General features: G+C 44.0%; 1 non-coding gene across 1 annotated transcript; it reads left to right on the plus strand.

Moving 5' to 3' along the window:
• The first annotated feature begins 1,871 nt into the window (after positions 1–1,871).
• trnar-ucu (transfer RNA arginine (anticodon UCU)) lies at positions 1,872–1,961 on the plus strand. The gene is given in 2 exon segments: positions 1,872–1,908; positions 1,926–1,961. It is a non-coding gene; the product is annotated as a tRNA-Arg (tRNA).
• The last annotated feature ends 523 nt before the right edge of the window (positions 1,962–2,484 follow it).

Consider the following 2,484-nt stretch of genomic DNA (forward strand, 5'->3'; position numbering starts at 1 on the left):
GTCCCCGGCCACAATGAACGCGGCCTCAGGGTGCGCAGTTTCCTGCTCACTTATACTCCCATACAGTTCCTTGATTGCCTGGTCTGTGTCGGCTTGTGGCGGGATGTACACAGCTGTGATAATGACCGCTGTGAATTCCCTCAGTAGCCAGAATGGTCGACACAGAAGCATGAGAAATTCCAGATCGGGAGAGCAGAAAGACTTGATAGAATGTACGTTCCTCTGATCACTGAGTCTTGGGTGCAGTTCCAAGCAACATAGCAGTCATGACAGTGATGAGACATATACCAATCTACATAAACATCAGATTTACACAACCCAATTTAGAAAACTAATATACACATAATTGCTCCACAAAATATACAAAGAATAATATACAATGTGCAGTATACCATACACACAATATAGAATACACAGTATAAAATAAAAATAATATATATAATTGTGCAGTAAGGTTGTATAGTGTTGTATTGACATTCATGCTGTTGGTTGATAGTCAGTTGCCTGTGTGTTGTTAAGAGAAATATAATTATGACAGTCCAGTGTGAGATTGATAAAGTGCAGTGCAGATATATGTTGATCATGAGCGATCAAGAGTTCAGATTTCTGATTGCTTGGGGGAAGAAGCTGTCGTGAAGTCGGCTGGTGCAGGTCCTGATGCTGCGATACCGCCTGCCTGATGGTAGCAGTGAGAGCAGCCCATGGCTCGTGTGGCTGAAATCTCTGATGATCCTCCAAGCTTTTTTCACACACCGCCTGGTATAGATGTCCTGAGGGAGGGAAGCTCACCTCCGATGATGTGTCTGGCAGTTTGCACCACCCTTTGCAAGCTTTTGCGGTTGAGGGCAGTGCTGTTGCCTTACCAGACAGTGATGCAGCCAGTCAGGATGCTCTCTACAGTGCTGGTGTAGAACCGTGTGAGGATGTGGTGGTTCATTCCAAACTTCCTCAGACGTCTCAGGAAAAGAGGCGATTGTGAACCTTCTTCACAACGGCCTCAGTGTGGATGGACCATGTGAGTTCCTCAGTGATGTGGACACTGAGGAACTTGAAGCTGCTGACTCTCTCCACTGGTGCTCCATTGATGGTGATGGGGCTGTGTTCTCTGTCTTTTCTCATGAAGTCCACCACAAGCTCTGTGCGTTGGACTTCTAGTTTGCCAATTTGGCCATTCAAATGTTGTGGGTTCCAGTTGCAGCATTTGGCATTTTGCTGAGCACACTCGTCCAAAAAATGACAAGGCTATCTGACCACCAAAACTCTTTCCTCAAACAAATATTTTCATGCTGTCAATAGCATGGCCTATTCCTTGATCCGATGACCTCTCTTCTGGATATTTTGCTCCTCGGAGTCACCCTCCCATGGAGACTTTGCAAAGGAAGGTGCTGTGGTTTAGTTGGTTAAAGTGTCTTGTAAACAGGAGATCCTGGATTCAACTCCCGCCAGTGCTTTTGTAGTGTGTTGTGCACCTCGGGAACTTAGACATTTAGAAATTTGTGCTTTTCTAAAAGCCAATAGAAAAAGGTTACTCAAGTAAATTTGCTGCAGTGATCAAGGGTACAAGCCAATCCTGTTCACAGATCTTTCCTTGGCTATGTTTTAATGACACTCAGACATGCTAACACACTTTTTCAACAGGGTACTGTGTCTTAGCTCGTCAAGGTATCTTTCTTATAAACAGGAGATCCTGGTTTTAAATCTTAGCAGTGCTTATCTGGCAGTGACTGTGCTGTCTGGCCCCTCCTGAGGACAAGAGTTCCTGACATCTCCTTTTGAAAGTGCGTTCAGTTCTTAATTCTTGGGAAGTTGATTTTCTTACCACAAAGACTGTAATCTCAGAGTGTTGGAGACACAAGACAGTGACTAATGTGGGCTCTGTGGCGCAATGGATAGCGCATTGGACTTCTAGATTGCAGAACGTGGCCATTCAAAGGTTGTGGGTTCAAGTCCCACCAGAGTCATTACCTTTGTCATATTGCTAAGCACACTTGGCCAATGAACAAATCTATCTGACCACCAAAACTCTTTTCTCAAACAAACACTTTAATGCTCTCAATAGCATGGCCTATTACTTGATCCTTTCACCTCTTTTTTGCTCCTCTGAGTCATCCTTCCATGCAATATCTGCAGATGGTGGTGCTGTGGCTCACTTGGTTAAAGTGGCTGCCTTGTAAACAGGAGATCCTGGGTTCAAATCCCAGCTGTTCCTTTGCAGTGTGATCTGCACTTCATCAATCTGTATGTATGTTGAAATGTGTGTTTTTCTAAGATCAGTTAGTAATCGATTACCAGGTTCAAAATGCTGCAATGATCAAGGCCAAATGTAAGTCCTGTTCACAAATCTTTCATTGGCTGCATTCTAAGGCTACTTTGACATGATAACACTCTTTTACAACAGTTTTCTGTGGCTAAGCTGGTCAAGGCACATGTTTTGTTCATAGCAGATGCTGGTTTCAAATCTTAGAAGTGCTTATATGGCAGTGA

The sequence above is a fragment of the Myxocyprinus asiaticus genome, unplaced genomic scaffold (assembly GCF_019703515.2).
Source record: "Myxocyprinus asiaticus isolate MX2 ecotype Aquarium Trade unplaced genomic scaffold, UBuf_Myxa_2 HiC_scaffold_65, whole genome shotgun sequence".
Taxonomy (NCBI): Eukaryota; Metazoa; Chordata; class Actinopteri; order Cypriniformes; family Catostomidae; genus Myxocyprinus; species Myxocyprinus asiaticus.